Source organism: Eubalaena glacialis, chromosome X (genome assembly GCF_028564815.1).
Source record: "Eubalaena glacialis isolate mEubGla1 chromosome X, mEubGla1.1.hap2.+ XY, whole genome shotgun sequence".
Taxonomy (NCBI): domain Eukaryota; kingdom Metazoa; phylum Chordata; class Mammalia; order Artiodactyla; family Balaenidae; genus Eubalaena; species Eubalaena glacialis.
In genome coordinates, this window is record NC_083736.1 from 43,757,927 (window position 1) to 43,777,394 (window position 19,468).

General features: G+C 42.5%; 1 protein-coding gene across 1 annotated transcript in view; it reads left to right on the forward strand.

Annotated features, from left to right (window-relative positions):
* LOC133082066 (zinc finger protein 81) overlaps positions 1 to 19,468 on the forward strand; it is a 77,001-nt gene that overhangs the window by 16,846 nt on the left and 40,687 nt on the right. The gene's annotated exons all lie outside the window — the stretch shown is intronic.

Consider the following 19,468-nt stretch of genomic DNA (forward strand, 5'->3'; position numbering starts at 1 on the left):
CCTAAATATCTAGTAAGTCCATACAATAGCTAAGCAAAGCAATTAGGAAAATTACCATAGGGTGAATTTTAAAAGTCAGTGCAATTTACGCGTTGGGGAAAAAAACCTTTAAATATGTCTTACCAGTAGTTAAAGCACATTCTTGATTAGCAATGTGCAAAAGCTCTCTGTTCCTCATACGTTACTTTTACAAACTGTTGTGTTATCATTATTGCTTGCTCTTTCAAATGATTAATTATTTAAGTATTATTTTGTAGTTCCTTATGAAGTCTTACCCAGTCCAAGGCCAAGGAGTAGCTCTCTGGGGGCCTGATAATTAATTTTTGTTTGTTTGTTTTTTGATGTGGACCATTTTTTAAGTCTTTATTGAATTTGTTACAATATTGCTTCTGTTTTATGTTTTGGTTTTTTGGCTGGGAGGCATGTGGGATCTTAGCTCCCTGACCAGGTATCAAACCTGCACCCCCTGCATTGGAAGGTGAAGTCTTAACCACTGGACCACCAGGGAAGTCCCTAATTAAGATTTTTTGCGGCTGCTTCCCACTAGCTATCAGTTTTACATTTGGTAGTGTATATATGTCCATGCCACTCTCTCACTTCGTCCCAGCTTACCCTTCCCACTCCCCGTGTCCTCAAGTCCGTTCTCTACGTCTGCGTCTTTATTCCTGTCCTGCCCCTAGGTTCTTCAGAACCATTTTTTTTTAGATTCCATATATATGTGTTAGCATACGGTATTTGTTTTTCTCTTTCTGACTTACTTCACTCTGTATGACAGACTCTAGGTCTATCCACCTCACTACAAATAACTCAATTTCATTTCTTTATATGGCTGAGTAATATTCCACTGTATATGTGTGCCACATCTTCTTTATCCATTCATCTGTCTATGGACACTTAGGTTGCTTCCATGTCCTGGCTATTGTGAATAGTGCTGCAGTGAACATTGGGGTACATGTGTCCTTTTGAATTATGGTTTTCTCAGGGTATATGCCCAGTAGTGGGATTGCTGGGTCATATGGTAGTTCTATTTTTATTTTTTTAAGGAACCTCCATGCTGTTCTCCATAGTGGCTGTATCAATTTACATTCCCACCAACAGTGCAAGAGGGTTCCCTTTTCTCCAGCATTTATTGTTTGTAGATTTTTTGATGATGGCCATTCTGACTGGTGTGAGGTGATACCTCATTGTAATTTTGATTTGCATTTCTCTAATGATTAGTGATGTTGAGCATTCTTTCATGTGTTTGTTGGCAATCTGTATATCTTCTTTGGAGAAATGTCTATTTAGGTCTTCTGCCCATTTTTGGATTGGGTTGTTTGTTTTTTTGATACTGAGCTGCATGAGCTGCTTGTAAATTTTGGAGATTAGTCTTTGTCAGTTGCTTCATTTGCAAATATTTTCTCCCATTCTGAGGGTTGTCTTTTGGTCTTGTTTATGGTTTCCTTTGCTGTGCAAAAGCTTTTAAGTTTCATTAGGTCCCATTTGTTTATTTTTGTTTTTATTTCCATTTCTCTAGGAGGTGGGTCAAAAAGGATCTTGCTGTGATATATGTCATAGAGTGTTCTGCCTATGTTTTCCTCTAAGAGTTTTATAGTGTCTGGCCTTACATTTAGGTCTTTAATCCATTTTGAGTTTATTCTTGTGTATGGTGTTAGGGAGTTTTCTAATTTCAGCTGGGTGCTTTGTGACCACCTCGAGGGGTGGGATAGGGAGGGTGGGAGGGAGGGAGATGCAAGAGGGAAGAGATATGGGGATATATGTATATGTATAGCCGATTCACTTTGTTATAAAGCAGAAACTAACACACCATTGTAAAGCAATTATACTCCAATAAAGCTGTTAAAAAAATTAAAAAGAAAGAAAGAAAAGATTTTTTTCTCATAAGCCCAATGAATTTCTCCCGAGTTCCTGTTGTTCAGTAATTAACATCACACATACATAATGTAGCCCTGCAGTAATGGTTCCATCTCCCCAAATAGTATTTCCCAGATGCAAAACACAGAGACACCCATGGTCATTTCTAGTATATTATTATGAGGCACTCTTTGAAGGGTACAGATTGAACTTCCAGTGCTTAATGTAGTTGGTTTTAATTATTTTCAGTCTTGAGGAACAACCCAGCCTATGGGCAGTTGCTTGCATTGGTCCAAATCAATGACAGGCATGCAAATCTCCCTGAATAATAGGCATCTACTTTTGTTTATCCATACTGGGACTGGAGAGAACTTGCATCCTAAAATTAATACAGTGACATAAGACCTATCTTCTGCAGTCGCTATCTATACATGCCAGGTTTCTGTTTGTCTATTAATTAGATGCTGTTTTAAACCATTTATCCCTTCTGGTATAGTCATAGTCTAATACCTGTTTGATCTCTTGAATATGCTGTAATTCTGAACTAGTGATGCTATCCTAGAGTTGTTTGATAGCTAACTGCTCCTGGACTGTACAGATGAGTGGCTCTGAGACCTATGTGGTGATTTTTTTGCCCCATCATTTAATTATTCCAAACAGTCCAATTCCAGAATTTTCTCAGTTTCCATTTGACTTGAGTTTCCATGGCTTTTAAACATCTTGCATGATGTGATTCCATTCAGTTTGCCATTGTATTATGTGTTTTTGTAATTATCCCAAAGCACCAAGTTTATTATTCAAAATCTCATTACCAAAAGAGTTAGCTATACCTGTGCCTGTTCCTGTTTCTTCCAGGATTGTATTCCGATAAGCCTTCTTTTGCCCTTGTGTGGTCCCAAACAGGCCCCTTAAACAGATTCCATAGTGGAAGGGCTCAGGGATACAAGTCTAGTTGTGAAGACTGATTTTAGCCTCAGATATATTAAGAGAAACTATCCACCTATAATCCTAGGGGCTATTAAAATAGACTCAGGGTTTTCTAGTAAAATCTGATTCTTAGGTAATTGAAATAACTCTGCTGTGACTAGGACAGCAAGGCAGTCTATGAGAATGGTAATGTTTGCTTGTAGGGGAGGAAAAAATAATTCTTTCTACCCTTCTAAGTTCTTGGCTGAGACCCCTTTAATAAAAGATAAATTAATAAGAGAAAACAAGTTTATTAACTTATATACCTCATGTATATATGGGAGATACCCAGGGAACAATGAGTCACTCAAAACGGTGGCTTAGAATTCCAGCTTATATAACATCTTCAACAAAGAACAATAAATTTATGGGGAAACGACAGGACAAAGGAAAGCAGTTTTAGGTTTCCAAGGGCAGCATACTGTGGGAACGTAAATATATGGGAGGAGGCTAATGGTAGATAAAGGCTAGTTAATAAAGTTTGTTATGTAGGTGCCATCTCCAGGCTGGTAGGGTCTAAAGTTGCCTCCCGTGATTAACTTTTGTCCTTCCTGGGAGAGAGGAGAGGAGAGACACCTTTGAAAATTTATATCTTTTTAAAAAAAATTTTTATTGGAGTATAGTTGGTTTACAATGTTGTGTTAGTTTCTGCTGTACAGCAAAGTGACTCAGTTATACATATACATATATCCACTCTTTTTTAGATACTTTTCTCATATAGATCATTACAGAGTACTGAGTAAAGTTCCGTGTGCTATTCATTGATCCTTATTAGTTATCTATTTTATATATAGTAGTGTGTATATGTCAATCCCAATCTCCCATGAAAATTTATATCTTACTTTTAGGCAAATGGGAGGGCAGGGAGCTTTTCTATTACCTGCTTCTTCTCAACTGCATTCAGCTCAAAATAATCCTTATGCCAAAGTGACATATTCTGCTACCCTTCAACCTCATTTCAGTTGAGCTCAATACCAGTATCAGTCACTGTAGAAAACTCCAGTTTCAAGTCCTTTGTGGGAGCGACAGTCCAATCCTCCTGAGGTACTGGCTTCATAGGGAAAGCATGAATCCAACTGTATTTTTTTTTTTACTTGGAAAGGTCCCTCCCAGTGTGGTGACAGCCTGTCTCTTCCTGGGACTCTTTTATGTAGATGAAATCTCCCTTTTGATAGAGGTGGCAGACTTTTTCCAGGGGGTCTTTCCAGGTTCTTATGACTTTATGTCTCAGGGTTTCTGGGGAAGAGAGAAACCCTTTAAAGAATTGAATATGATTATGGGAAGATTCAGTTAAATTAGGCACAGGACATGGTCTCTGACCAAAATTCATAGGCCTGCTAAACATAAGTTCAAAGAGAGTGATTTCATGCTTGCTGGCAAGGGTTGCTCTAATTTTTAACAAGCTAGTGGTAAAGCTGTAGGCCTTTTTAACGCTAATTGGTTGCTGAATCTTGGCCAATGAGTTTCTTTAGAGTTTGATTCATTTGCTGTACATGGCCACAGGAATAAGAATGATAGGGTATATGATAGCTTGTAGAAATCTTCAAACATTTTTGTAATTCCTGAACAACAGTGGAAATAAATTGACTTTTTCTGTCTGATTCAACATGCTCTGGTATCCCCAAGGTGGAAATGACGTTTATTAAGGGAACCTATACCATTGCCTGAGCACTGGCTTTTTGAAGAGAGGAAAACTTCAGGCCATTCTGACATCATGCACACCATAAGTAGACAAAACCTCCTACGTTCTGCAAGCATTGCTTCTATGAAATCCAACTGCCAGCAGTTCCTGTTGGATGGGAAGTTGGTTGGGGAAAACTTCTGGTGCTTACCTTGGGAGTGGCCTGTAAAGAATTCTGCTGACAGATAGCACATCTCTTTAATATGTTTTGAATAAGTTCATCTCTTTGGTAGGTGTAGTGAGAGTCTTTAAAATGCCTTTATCAATGGTGAAAAACTGAAACCATTTCCACTAAGATCAGGAACAAGACAAGGTTGCCCACTCTCACCACTGTTATTCAACATAGTTTTGGACGTTTTAGCCACAGCAATCAGAGAAAACAAAAGAAATAAAAGGAATCCAAATCGGAAAAGAAGAAGTAAAGCTGTCACTGTTTGCAGATGACATGATACTGTACATAGAGAATCCTAAAGATGCTACCAGAAAACTGCTAGAGCTAATCAATGAATTTGGTAAAGTAGCACTTCCAGGGGCTGGAATGGGGGAAGGGCTCTCCCGCCTCCATGGCCTCCTTGCCTCCCCAGGGAGAGGGGAAAGGAGTCAGCCAGCTGTCGGTGCTAGAAGCTTCAGGATCACGCGCTCGGACAACGGACTTTCTCTAGGAGCCCGTGCGCCCATCCTCAACCAGGAGAAGACGCTCAACCTCCCACATGTCCCGTACACCTGGGTTTCAGAGGATCTTGCCTTCTGACCCAGAGGCAGAGGGATTGAAGGCATCGCCTTCCTCCCCTACTAGAAACACAAGAAGAAGCTGAGAGTTACGTGGCCGGATCAACCCAGGCTCCCAGTGCAGTGTTAGGACTGAGGGCCCCAAGGGGGGATAGTGGGAGACTCGCCCCTTCCAGCTCATTTGCACCTGCTCCCTCCGCCCTGCTGTGGGTCGGGTTCTCTGCCCGGGTGGCCTACCCCTTGCGTAGCTTTTGTGATTTGATGTTCTGTTTATTTACTAAGTGGGCAGGTTACAGGTGTGGTGCAGGAGTCCTGAGGTTTTGCTGCTGTATACTTTTTTTTTTTTTTAAGATTTTGGTTTGTCAGGCTCGCTATGTTCATTTCACGCAGCGAGGGTTTTGTCGTGCCCGAGATGGCCATGGCCGGCAGGAGTGGGCTTTATTATGTGAAGAGTTCAGGGAGGGAGGTGCCAGCCCGGGGTATCGGCCCCCAAAACGAGGGTGACGGTACCTTTCTGAACACTTCACTCACTCGCCTTTTTTTTTTTTTAACATCTTTATTGGAGTATAATTGCTTTACAGTGGTGTGTTAGTTTCTGCTTTAATAACAAAGTGAATCAGTTATACATATACATATGTTCCCATATCTCTTCCCTCTTGCGTCTCCCTCCCTCCCACCCTCCCTATCCCACCCCTCTAGGTGGTCACAAAGCACCGGGCTGATCTCCCTGTGCTATGCGGCTGCTTCCCACTAGCTATCTATTTTACGTTTGGTAGTGTATATATGTCCGTGCCGCTTTCTCACTTTGTCACAGCTTACCCTTCCCCCTCCCCGTATCCTCAAGTCCATTCTCTAGTAGGTCTGTGTCTTTATTCCCATCTTGTCCCTAGGTTCTTAAAAAGAAACGAAATTGACTTATTTGTAGTGAGGTGGATGGACCTAGAGTCTGTCATACAGAGTGAAGTAAGTCGGAAAGAGAAAAACAAATACCATATGCTAACACATATATATGGAAACTCACTTGCCTTTCACTTGGGCCGCCCGACTTCCCGTTCTCACTAGAAAGAGAAGTAATTTTCCAAACGAGAAGCAGGCCAAACACCGAAGGAGCTGGGCTTGCCGGCCGCTTCCCACCCAGCAAGAGCTAGTGTGGTTGGTTTGGGGTTTGGTTTTCACAATTTCTGGGTTAAAACTGCAGGCCGCTTCTGCCTCCCAAATCCCGCACGAGGGCACAGGTGCGTGGCGAGCATCCCGAGTGGCTGTAGCCATGTTTTAGCTGCTTGGAGACCTGGATCCAGGTGACCCTGAGACAATTCCAAGTACACTTTAACCCACTAAATCAACTAGATAAGACGGTGGATGTCCGGAACAAGTTGCCAATTAAGGTGGTACAAAATCTTGGTCTCCCATCACCGGGGGAGGGGGGCTGTCAAACGCTTCTGCCAGAGAACCCGCCCCTACGAGGTTCTCTCGGGGGCCATCCTCCATCCGCCCTGGCCACCAGCGGGAGAGTGACGAGCAGGGCAGAAGGGGACGGGAGTCGCTGCCCCCACAGCTCAGGAAAGAGGCCGTTCCCACCCCGCGCCCCTCCCGCAGCCTTGTCGCGGAGCAGCTACACGGAAGCCTCCAGAAGCCAAGCGGCGCCCTGGGTGTCACACCCCTCTGAGGGAACTAGGTCTCATTTGGATTTGCAGTGTTCGGATGTTCTTTATTTACAAGACCAGGTTTTGCCTTCTGTCAAGGCGGGAAACGCTGTCATTGTCTCTCCCAAAGCCTGGAATAAAGAAAAGAGGCAGTGTCAAAAAAAAAAATCCATAGGAAGAGAAAATACATTCACAGTACTGTACTGTATTTAGTGATACTGTAAGTTTATGTCATCTGTTTACAAGAGGAATCATCCGTCAGTACCTACATCAATATTGTCTTATATCATACAAAACACTGTAGATGTTTTATATATTATTAACACTAGATATCAAAAATGAAAAGGTAATGTGAAAAAGAAATTCATATGTATTTACAGTTATACTGATTCATGCATTGATAATGAAGAAGCAGCAATATGATTGCTTTATGGTAGACTAGTGTAATCGATACGATTGCTTCACAGTAGCTTAGTCTATACACTAACGAATGAATCGTTATAAAATTTTTGTGGCATACAATATTACAGTCATATTCATAATACAGTATTGGAAACATTGTTACTTAAAAAAAAACCCTTACCTCTGATGATAGGCTGATAAGCAGTTTCTCCATTTAGGAGAGAGGCATACTGTACAATAACATAATTCTTTGAGAGCAAAGTCGTAAAACAGTAAGAAAACTAACACACTATTTTATATTAAATATCACTCACCTTATGCCTATGCAAGGATAGGCTGTCCACTGGAATACAAGTCTTGCACACAATGTTCTATACGAAGCATACTTAGGCGATGATAATGGCACAGAAACATCTCATAGAGTTCTTGCCATACAGTTATTAGATTTTCAAATGAAGACAAACACACATCGGATACATTGGGTAACTGTACGGCACGATGATTATTTGCTATTCATTAAGTGCATGTGGATCATCATAAAGGTTTTCATCCTGGTCTTCACGTTGAGTAGGCTAGGGAGGAGGAGGAAAAGGAGGAGTTGGTCTTGCTGTCTCAGGGGCAGCAGAGGTGGAGGAGGTGGAGGGGGGGGCAGGAGAGGCAGGCACACTCGGTGTAACTTTATGGAAACACATCATGATTTCTGTCTGACTTTTTTGCTTTTTCATGTCTCTGAAAATGTTTCTACACAGTACCAATCCTTCCTCCACCATTTGCATTAGTTTCAATGCCCGTATCACAGAAGGATCCATGTCGTTAAAGAAGTCAAAAGCAGTCTTGAAGAGTCAGAACCCTTCTGCCAGATTGCCTAATGTCAATTTGTTTTCTGGCGCTGCTTCCTCTACATCTTCTTCCTCCTCATTGTCTGGCACTGGTTGGGAAGCACTCACCTCCATCTAGTCGCCTTCTGTGAATTCCTCTGCTGTAGTGTCTGTTAGCTGTTGAATTTCTCCAAGATCCATATCTTGAAACCCTTCACCCCCTGCCTTTTTTGCCACATCACAATCTCTTTCCTGATTTCCTTGATTGGCTCTGTCGTAAATCCTGTGAAGTCATGCACAACATCTGGACAGTTTCCTCCAGCAGGAGTTTATTGTTTCGGGCTTGATGGCTTTCATGGCTTTTTCTATAACAACGATGGCATCTTCAATGGTGTGATCCTTCCAGACTTTCATGATATTCTCTCTACTGGGGTTTTCTTCCATAGCATTGACAATCCTTTCCATAGCATACTGTGTGTAATGAGCCTTAAAGGTCCTTATGACTGCCTGATCTAGAGGCTGAATTAGAGGTGTATTATTTGGGGGCAAGGAAACCACTCTGACGCCTACAGTGTTGAACTCATGAGGTTCTGGGTGGCCAGGGGACATTGTCCAATATCAAAAGAACTTTAAAAGGCAGTCCCTTACTGGCAAGGTACTTCCTGACTTCGGGAACAAAGCATCGATGGGACCAATCCAGAAAAAGAGTTCTGGTTGTCCAGGCCTTCTTGTTGTACCATCAAAAGACTGGCAGCTGGTGTTTATCTTTTCCCTTCAGGGCTCAGGGGTTAGCAGCTTTATAGATAAGGGCAGTCCTGATCATAAACCCGACTGTGTTTGCACAAAACAGAGTTAGCCTGTCCCTCCTGCCTTAAATCCTGGTGCTCACTTCTCTTCCTTACTAATAAATGTCCTTTGTGGCATTTTTTCCACAATAGGGCACTTTGACCTGCATTAAAAACCTGTTCAGGCAGATACCTCATCTCCTTGATGATTTTCTTAATAGTGTCTGGGAACTCACCTGCCGCCTCTGGGTCAGCAGAAGCTGCTTCTCCTCTTATCTTGACATTTTAAAAGCCAAACCTCTTTCTAAAATTATCAAACCATCCTTTGATGGCATTACATTCTCCAGCTTTAGATCCTTCACCTTCATTTTGCTTTAGGTTGTTGTAGAAAGACTTTGCTTTTGCTCAAATCATATTAGAGTCTATAGGTATGCCTTTCTCAGAGCAATCCTGCATCCAAATAAAAGCTGCATTTTCAATACGAGTTGAAAAAAATTTCACAGAAAGTGCAAGGTTTTCATGCCTGCTGGCATAGCTGCAGTGATAGCTTCACCAATTTCCTTTTTTTAAAAAAAAAAAATAGTCCTTATGCTGGATTTATTTATCTTGAAATGGCGGGCAACCACAGCTGCAGACCTCAACATATAGCACATAGCAAGCAATTCAACATTTTCTTGTAATGTCATGGCTTTCCTCTGCTTCTTGGGAGCACTTCCAGCATCACTAGTGGCACTTTGTATGGGTCCCATGGTGTTATTCAAGGTTTACGGTAGTGCACTAAACACGATGAAAAATACATGAGAACCACGAGAGATGACTTGTTACTGTGATATGCAATTTACTGGAGAGAGAAACTGCTCATGCAGAAATGATTAGCGTCACACAGCGGTTTAAGCGGATACTCGCAACACTTGAGCTCATTGCAATCGCAAAAGGAGGTGGCTACGAAATTATTACAGTACGGTATGGACTACAGTTAATTTTATGCAGCTATGATTTATTACTGCATTTTTACATGTGTTTACATTTCTCTTGACTGTGAACGGTGCCATGTATGGTCTGTAAGTGTGTGCATAAGTTTTGATAAATTTTAACTTTATATAATAGATTTGTGTATATTTTATGGTAGTAAATGACAAAATAGACTAGTATCTACAAATATTTTATGCATTCATGACATACGTAACTTTAAAAAATTTTTTCGATATTTCTAGGCTACGTGGTTCATCTGTGAGTTTTTCAAATTGTCTCAAATCCCCAAGGATTTTTCCAATAGATTTTTTTGAAAAAAATCCATGTGTAAGTGGACCCACGGAGCTCAAACCCATGTTTTTCAAGGGTCAGGTGTACATTGAATTGGCCCAAAGGGCCCCCTCAACCCCCGAGGTCACTTAAGTTTCCTTTCCGCACTAATCCATACCTAAACCCCATCAGCTGAATCTGGGTGCTCCCTTACTCCCTCGAGATCAGATAGGATGGTCTCGGGTACCTGTATCCAACAGAGCTTTAAAAGGCTGAGACTCTCCGTTCCCTGAAGTTCTCCAGCATACTCAGGGGGGTGTATGGCCTCTGGTCCCTCTTGGGAACAGGGAGCCCTCTGTCCCACCCCAATCATTGCTTCAAAGCAGCTGATTTCAGGGTAGAAGGGAAGGGAGGGATGAGGCATGGAGTGAGAGGGTGGTTCCATGCCAGCAGGCAAGTCTTTATGTTTAGTTTTGAACAATGCAACGGCTGCTTGTGGCTCAACCAAATGATCTCATGTTTTCAGTATGCCCAGAGCTCTGCATCGGGCAGCAAGGTCCTTGTGACTGATGCCATCTCTTTCAACGTTTAGGATGCCTCAATTCTGCAGCCACAGCCATATTGCTTTCCGTTTGCGCCCATTGGCTAGCTCAGGCATTACTAGTGCAGTAGCAACTTTTTCTTTTTAAGATGTCCACTTTAATCCGGGGCACTTGCTGCCCATTTTCATGATAGTGTAGGGGAAGAGGAAAGTTTTTCTCGACCTTCTTAGGGTACCTGGCTGGATCTGAAAATTAAACTGACAGAGACAGATTAACAGGAGAAAAGCATACACATTTATTTGTAAGTTTTACATGACGTGGGAGCCTTCATAAGGAAATTAAGACCCAAAGAAACAGTTAGACCTGAGGAGTTTTATGCTGGGTTTGATGAAGAGTGGACAGTTGTGGAGGAATATGATAGGGCAGAGAGTATGAGGTAAATGTAGTAAACTGTGGGAAAGTTAGCACGACTTGTTTCTTAGGATCCCTTTGTTTTTGGAGATAAGGATGCCCCTTTCCTCTGGGTGTAGGCAGGGCACCTCTCACATGAGGGTGATCTGTTTCAGGGGAGACGGGTGGGGGAAGGTCAGCATGACCTCCCTACTTCTTCTGTGTTCTCCAACCCCTTCAGCTTAAAATATCCAATATGCCAAGGTGCCATATGTGGGGGTAGCACAATCCTGAACCCCATCTATAATAGCATATCTTAAGTTTTCACCTACTTTTAAGATAAAGGCTAGGGAAGTCTTTCAGGGCAGTGAGGCTGACCTCAAAATTTTATCTAGAATTCTTTGGGTCAGTTTCTCATTTGGCAGTAGGTCATTTTCATCTTCATCAGCATTAAAGATCCAGTATGGGGCAGTAAGAGCCTGGATGCTAGTCACTGCCTCATCTGTGGTTTCCCACAGGAGTTTGTCTCAGGGAAACCTCACCAAGAAGGCTGAATTATAGCAGGCAGGACCTACTGCAAAAAACCTCTGGGACCTTTGGCTGTTGTTTCTCAATAGATCTGAGGTTGGCATGATAGACTGTAGGAGGGGCTGAGCCATAAGACATTCCAGCTGTTTCCATTCTTCCATAACAAACTTCACATGCCCTCCTGCTCCTCTTTCAACCAACCAGCCAAAGCTGTGACCATGTGCCTGGCTTCTGCCCATACTGTTTACAAGTTTCCCTCCTTTTGCCCTGAGTATAGATGCTCATCTCTGTAACTGTTGTCTGAGAAGTGCTGGGAGCTACCGCTGCCCTCCACTGACTCTTAGTACAGGCATCCCTCGTTTTATTGCACTTTGCTTTGCAGGTATTGTGGTTTTTTTACAAATTGAAGCTTTGTGGCAACCCTATGTTGAGCAAGTCTATTGGCACCATTTTTTCAACAGCATTTGCTTACTTCATGTCTCTGTGTCACATTTTGGTAATTCTTGCAATATTTCAAACTTTTTCCTTATTATTATATTTGTTACAGTGATCTTTGACCAATGATTTTTTTTAAAAAATATTTATTTATTTATTTATTTATGGCTGTGTTGGGTCTTCGTTTCTGTGCGAGGGCCCTCTCTAGTTGCGGCAAGTGGGGGCCACTCTTCATCGCGGTGCGTGGGCCTCTCATTATTGCGGCCTCTCTTGTTGCGGAGCACAGGCTCCAGACGCACAGGCTCAGTAATTGTGGTTCACGGGCCTAGTTGCTCCACGGCATGTGGGATCTTCCCAGACCAGGGCTCGAACCCGTGTCCCCTGCATTGGCAGGCAGATTCTCAACCACTGCACCACCAGGGAAGCCCCTTGACCAGTGATCTTTGATGTTACTATTGTTAATTGTTTTGGGATGCCACAAACTGTTCCCATATAAGACGGCAAACTTAGTTGATAAATGTATGTGTTCAAACTGCTCCACTGACTAGCCGTTCCCTGTCCCTCTCCCTCTCCTCAGGCCCCCCTATTCCCTGAGACATAACAATATTGAAATTAGGCCAATTAATAACCTTACAATTGCCTCTAAGTGTTCAAGTGAAAGGAAGAGTCTCTCACTTTAAATCAAAAGCTAGAAATGATTAAGCTTAGTGAGGAAGGCATGTCAAAAGTTGAGATAGCCTGAAAGCTAGGCCTCTTGCACTAAACAGCCAAGTTGTGAGTATAAAGAAAAAGTTCTTGAAGGAAATTAAAAGTGGTACTCCAGTGAACACACAAATGATAAGAAAGTGAAACCACTTTATTGCTGATATGGAGAAGGGTTTAGTGGTCTGGATAGAAGATCAAACCAGCCACAAGATTCCCTTAAGCCAAAGCCTAATCCAGAGCAAGGCCCTAACTCTCTTCTATTCTATGAAGGCTGAGAGAGGTTTGGAAGCTAGAGAAGAAAAGTTTGAAGCTAGCAGAGGTTGGTTTATGAGGGTTAAGGAAACCTTTTCCATAACATGAAAGCACAAGGTGAAGTAGCAAGTGCTGATGTAGAAACTGCAGCAAGTTATCCAGAAGATCTAGCTAAAATAACTAATAAAGGTGGCTACACCAAACAACAGATTTTCAGTGTAGATGAAACAGCTTTATATCGGAAGAAGATGCCATCTAGGACTTTCATAGCTAGAGAGAAGTTAATGCCTGGCTTCAAAGTTTCTAACTTTGAAGGCCGACTTTAGGAGCTAATGCAGCTGATGACTTTAAGAAAAAGCAAATGCTCATTGACCATTCTGGAAATCCTAGGGCCCTTAAGAATTGTGCTAAATCTACTCTGCCTGTCCTCTGTAAGTGAAACAACAAAGCCTGGATGACAGCACATCTGTTTACAACATGGTTTACTGAATATTTTAAGTCCACTGTTGAGACCTATTGCTCAGAAAAATAAAGATTGCTTTCAAAATATTACTACTCATTGGCAATGTACCTGGTCACCCAAAAGCTCTGATGGAGATTGTACAGCAAGATTAATATTGTTTTCATGCCTGCTAACACAATATCCATCTACAGCCCATGGGTCAAGGAGTAATTTCAACATCAAGTGTTATTATTTAAGAAATACATCTCATAATGCTATAGCTGCCATAGGTAGTCATTCCTCTGATAGATCTGGGCAAAGTCAATTGAAAACCTTCTGGAAAGGATTCACCATTCTAGATGCCATTAAGAATATTCGTGATTCATGGGAAGAGATAATATCAACATTAACACAAGTTTGGAAGAAGTTGATTCCAACCTCATGGATGACTTTGAGGGATTCAAGACTTCAGTGAAGGAAGTAACTGCAGATGTGGTGGAAATAGCAAGCGGACTTGGATTCGAAGTAGAGCCTGAAGATGTGACCAAATTCCTGCAATCTCATCATAAAACTTGATTAGACGAGGAGTAGCTTCTTATGTATGAGCAAAAAAAGCGGTTTCTTGAAATAGAATCTACTCCTGGTGAAGATGCTGTGAATACTGTTGAAGTGACAACAAAGGGACTAGGCCATCGGCCCTCAACCTGAGCCTAGTCTCTCATTTAGTTCTGGGGAGCGCCTGGCTGACGTGAGTGCTGTAGAGGAGAATGACTTTGAGGGCAGAGCTTTAATCTCAACAATTAAAATCGAGATTGAGACAGAAGCAGTCAGAATTATACTCTCAAGAAAGAATATCTCCTAATACAGAAGTACCTGAAGGCTGGTTGGGGTGGTGAGGCCCAAGACAGTCTTATCAAGGATGGAGAGTAACTAAACTGTTCCACTGAACTATCCAAGCCAGCAGAGTAGAGTGAATAAAGGAGAAAAAATTGCCTGCCTCAGGGGCAGAAGTTCTCTGGGAATCTCTTATTTTAAAAATCTCTGCTGCTTCCACAACCTGAAGACACAGTGAGGAGGAAGCAGACCTTCACCAGAACCTTCATGCTGGCCCTTTGTTCTTGGACTGCTCAGTCTCTATAACTAGAAATGGAATGAAACATGTGCCAAATCCACTGGGTGTCAATTGATTAAGAAGTTAGTTTAGAATCGAGGCACCAGGCCCTCCCACCAGGAAGCTTACACAAGCCTCTTAGACCAGCCTCACCTACCAGGGGGCAGACACCAGAAGCAAGAGGAACTACAGTCGTGCAGCCTGCGGAACGGAGACCACAAACACAGAAAGCTAGACAAAATGAGACAGCAGAGGAATATGTGCCAGAGGAAGGAACAAGATAAAACCCCAGAAAAACAACTAAGTGAAGTGGAGATAGTCAATCTACCTGAAAAATTATTCAGAGTAATGATAGTAAAGATGATCCAAGATCTCAGAAAAAGAATGGAGGCACAGACCAAGAAGATACAAGAAATGTTTAACAAAGAGCTAGAAGATATAAAGAACAAAGAAATAGAGTTGAACAACACAATAAATGAAATTAAAAATTCTCTAGAAGGAATCAATAGCAGAATAAATGAGGCAGAAGAACGGATAAGTGACCTGGAAGACAGAGTGGTGGAAATCACTGCCTTAGAACAGAATAAAGAAAAAAGAATGAAAAGAAATGAGGATAGTTTAAGAGACCTCTGGGACAACATTAAACACACCAACATTTGCATTATAGGGGACCCAGAAGGAGAAGAAAGAGAGAAAGGGCCTGAGAAAATATTTGAAGAGATAATAGCTGAAAACTTCCCTAACATTTTCTTGGAAACAGTCACCCAAGTCCAGGAAGTGCAGAGAGTCCCATACAGGATAAACCCAACATGCCGAGACACATATTAATCAAATTGACAAAAATTTAAGACAAAGAGAAAATATTAAAAGCAACAAGGGAAAAGCAACAAATAACATACAAGGGAATCCCCATAATGTTATCAGCTGATTTTTCAGCAGAAACTCTTCAGGCCAGAAGGGAGTGGCACGATATATTTAAAGTGATGGAAGGGGAAAACCTACAACCAAGAATACTCTACCCAGCAAGGCTGTCATTCAGATTTGATGGAGAAATCAAAAGCTTTACAGACAAGCAAAAGCTAAGAGAATTCAGCACCACCAAACCAGCGTTACAACAAATGCTAAAGGAACTTCTCTAGGGAAAAGAAAAGGCCACAACTAGGAACAAGAAAATTATGAATGGGAAAGCTCACTAGTAAAGAAATGACAACAAAGGATTTAGAATATGACATAAACTTAGTTGATAAAGCAGTGGCAGGGTTTGAGAGGATTGACTCGCATTTTGAAGGAAGTTCTACTGTGGTTAAAATGCTATCAAACAGTATTGCATGCTACAGAGAAATCATTCATTAAAGGAAGAATCAGTCAATGAGGCAAACTTCACTGTTATATTCTACTAGGAAATTGCCACAGCCAGCCCAGCCTTCAGCAACCACCACACTGATCAGTCAGCAGCCACCAACATCAAGGCAAGACCCTCCACCAGCAAAAAGATTATGACTTGTGGAAGGCTCAGATGATGGTTAGTGTTTTTTTAGCAATAAAGTATTTTTAAATTAAGATATGTACATTGCTTTTTTAGATATAATGCTGTTGCACACTTAATAGACTACAATATAGTATAAACATAACTTTTATATGCACTGGGAAACCAAAAAATTTGTGTGTCTCACTTTATTGCAATATTTGCTTTATTGTGGTGGTCTGGAACACCCACAGTATCTCTGAGGTATGCCTATCCTAGCTGTTACAATGGGGTGGACTTGAGATTGGCCACAAGATTGGTGAGGAAACCCCCAACCTGGATGAGAGTTAGGACCAACCAGAACACTGTTCAGACAGCTGTCTTTAAACCTACTTTGTGGTACTTGGTGTGCAATAACTTCTCCAGTTCCTCCTCATTGACTGACAGTAAAGTGGAGGACCATATATTGAACAGTTGACCACACAATTTGGTTGAACATTTTCACTACTGATTCCATAGACTTCCCTCAGATCTCCTTAATTTGCCTGTCTTAGTTTTCTATCATTGCTGTAACAAATCGCCACAAACTCAGTGGCTTAAAACAACAGAAATTTATTATCTTATAGTTCTGTAGTTCAGAAGTCCAAAATGGCTCTCACTGGGCTAAAGTTAAGATGTTGGCAGGGGTGGGTTCCTTTTTGAAGGCTCAAGAATCTATTTCTTTGCTCTTTCCAGCTTCTAGAGGCCACACATATTCCTTGATAGGGTCCTCTTCATCTTTAAAGCCAGCATTAGTGGGTCAGTTCTTCTCACACTATATCACTCTAACCTTCTCTTCTACCTCACTCCTACACTTTTAAGGACTCTTTACATTGGCCCTAACCGGATAGTCCAAGATAATTTCCTTGTCTCAGGGTCAGTTGATTAGCAACCTTAATTCCATTTGCAACCTTAATTCCCCATTGCCATGTAGTATAACATATCCACAGGTTCCAGGGATTAGGATGTGGACATCTTCGGGGCAGGGAGGTCTGTGAGTCCCTTATATTTCCTTTTCCAGAAAGCCACATCTCTGTGCACAGCCTATCCTTTGTCTTTAATTTTTGTCAGTTTGATTACTATGTGTCTCGGCATGTTCCTCCTTGGGTTTATCCTGCTGGGACTCTCCTCACTTCCTGGACTTGGGTGACTGTTTCCTTTCCCATGTTGGGGAAGTTTTCAGCAATTATCTCTTCAACTATTTTCTCAGGTCCTTTCTCTCTCTCTTCTCCTTCTGGGATCCCTATAATACGAATGTTAGTGCATTTAATGTTGTCCCAGAGGTCTCTTAGACTGTCTTCATTTTCATTCTTTTTTCTTTATTCTGTTCTGAGGCAGTGATTTCCACCATTCTGTCTTCCAGGTCACTTATCCGTTCTTCTGCCTCATTTACTCTGCTATTGATTCCTTCTAGTGTATTTTTCATTTCATTTACTGTATTGTTCATCTCTGTTTGTTTGTTCTTTAGTTCTTCTAGGTCTTTGTTAAACATTTCTTGCATCTTCTTGATCCTTGCCTCCATTCTTTTTCCGAGATATTGGATCATCTTCACTGTCATTATTCTGAATTCTTTTTCCGGAAGGTTGCCTATCTCCACTTCCTTTGCCGTTTCATTTTGCCTAATTTTCTGTGATTGTGGATTCCGTTCCACAGGCTGCAGGATTGTAATTCTTCTTGCTTCTGCTGTCTGCCCTCTGGTGGATGAGGCTATCTAAGAGACTTGTGCAAGCTTCCTGCTAGGAGGGACTGGTGGTGGGTGGAAGTGGGTCTTGTCCCTCTGGTGGGCAGGGCTGTGCTCAGTAAAACTTTAATCTGCTTGTCTGCTGATGGGTGGGGCTGTGTTCCCTACCTGTTTGTTGTTTGGCCTGAGGCGACCCAGCACTGGAGCCTACAGGCTGTTTGGTGGGGCTAATGGCGGCCTCCAGGAGGGCTCACGCCAATGGGTACTTCCCAGAACTGCTGCTGCCAGTGTCCTTGTCCCCGCAGTGAGCCCCAGCCACCCCTCACCTCCACAGAATACCCTTCAATACTAACAGGTAGGTCTGGCCCAGTCTCTTACGGGGTCACTGCCTTTTTCCCCTGAGTCCTGGTGTGCACAAGACTTTGTGCGTGCCATCCAAGAGTGGAGCCTCTGTTTCCCCCAGCCCTGTGGAAGGCCTACGATCAAACTCCACTAGACTTCACATCTAGATTCTCTGGCTCCTCCTCCTGTTGCCAGACCCCCAGGCTGGGGAGCCTGACGTGGGGCTCAGAACTTTCACTCCTGGGGGATAACGTCTGTGGTATAATTGTTTTCCAGTTTGTGGGTCGCCCACCTGGCAGGTATGAGATTTGTGTTTATCACAGTTGTGCCCCTCCTACCATCTTGCTGTGGCCTCCTCTTTGTCTTTGGGAGTAGGGTATCCTTTTTTGGTAGATTCCAGCATTTTTTTGTCGATGGTTGTTCAGCAATTAGTTGTGATTTTGGTGTTTTCATAAGAAGGGGGTGAGCTCATGTCCTTCTACTCCACCATCATTTGGAAGTGACCTGCTGGCTCAGCAGGGTGGTGTGGGACACCAGTCAGCCTGCAGCTCCTACAGCTTCTGTGGCTCCTGCAGGATCCTTGTTGGGCCAAGTGCTTGGTTAGCCCTTGCACTGCCCATCCTAATCATCAAAACTTCCAAGAACTGTGAAAGGTCTGAGATTTTTTTTTTTTTTAAAGTGGGATGAATATCAGGAGTCCCACTTTTTTTTTTTAATTAATTAATTTATTTATGGCTGTGTTGGGTCTTCGTTTCTGTGCGAGGGCTTTCTCTAGTTGTGGCAAGCGGAGGCCACTCTTCATCGCGGTGCGTGGGCCTCTCACTACCGCGGCCTCTCTTGTTGCGGAGCACAGACTCCAGACGCGCAGGCTCAGTAATTGTGGCTCACGGGCCCAGCTGCTCTGAGGCATGTGGGATCTTCCCGGACCAGGGCTCGAACCCATGTCCCCTGCCTTAGCAGGCAGATTCTCAACCACTGCGCCACCAGGGAAGCCCAAAGGTCTGAGATTTTATCCTACTTGCAAGCTAACAAGTTAGCTGGGCACAGTTTCATGGATGCTGGTAGAAGACATGAACTCCTGGGTCCGAGACAAAGGACTTGAATACTCACAGCATTAGTGGTAGCCAGAGTGTGAACATTTGCACCAGTTCTCTAAGCCTCAATTCCCACAGGGTGATGCAGAGGGCCAGGTGATACCTGCACATGCAGTGGATTCCATTATAGGAGAGGAACCCCAAGTTTATGGATCTCGAACCTTTCATGAAGGGCAGTAAGCCTGCCTGATCCTTGCCTTGAGGAAGAAATATCTTGAGTACAATTTCTAGTATAACCTGCCCTTTGCTCTGGAGAGGGGCACTCTATCTTCTAAGCCTGTTCACTATATAAATATCTTTGAAAAGATAATTTGGAAAAAAG